Here is a 382-nt window from a genome sequence, read left to right as displayed (position 1 = left end):
CACGACCCCCACACAGATACTGACTCCTTCCTGAATACCTTGCTGACCCCCTGCAGCAGGAACTTCCTCAGCTGAATACCTCAGCTCATGTCCCCGCCCCCCACCCAACCGCAGTATAAAAAAAGCGCCCCCCTCCCTGTTGGTGTGAATCCACATGCCTTGTCTTTGGGGTACGTGGGTCTCCCGGGGACACAATAAACCTTTCCTTTTCTTTCTTTTCTTTTCCTACGCCGCCTCCTGAGCCACCTAACCTAACACTTATGGGCCAGCCCTTTTCCTCTCTCCTTAGTAGGACAGGCACTGGGTTGGCCTGGGTAAGACCTCTGGCTGAGTGAGTAACTGGACTGAGGTTGAGCAAATAAACAAGTGGGAGGGGAGGGTG

At 54.2% G+C, this 382-nt stretch overlaps 1 protein-coding gene across 2 annotated transcripts in view; it reads right to left on the bottom strand.

Annotated features, from left to right (window-relative positions):
* Window positions 1-382, bottom strand: part of SH2D4B (SH2 domain containing 4B) — a 76,296-nt gene that overhangs the window by 43,487 nt on the left and 32,427 nt on the right. The window lies entirely within an intron of this gene.

This window comes from Myotis brandtii, unplaced genomic scaffold (assembly GCF_000412655.1).
Source record: "Myotis brandtii unplaced genomic scaffold, ASM41265v1 scaffold356, whole genome shotgun sequence".
Taxonomy (NCBI): domain Eukaryota; kingdom Metazoa; phylum Chordata; class Mammalia; order Chiroptera; family Vespertilionidae; genus Myotis; species Myotis brandtii.
The sequence above is the reverse complement of the archived record's forward strand: the minus strand, read 5'-3'. Positions and strand labels throughout refer to the sequence as shown.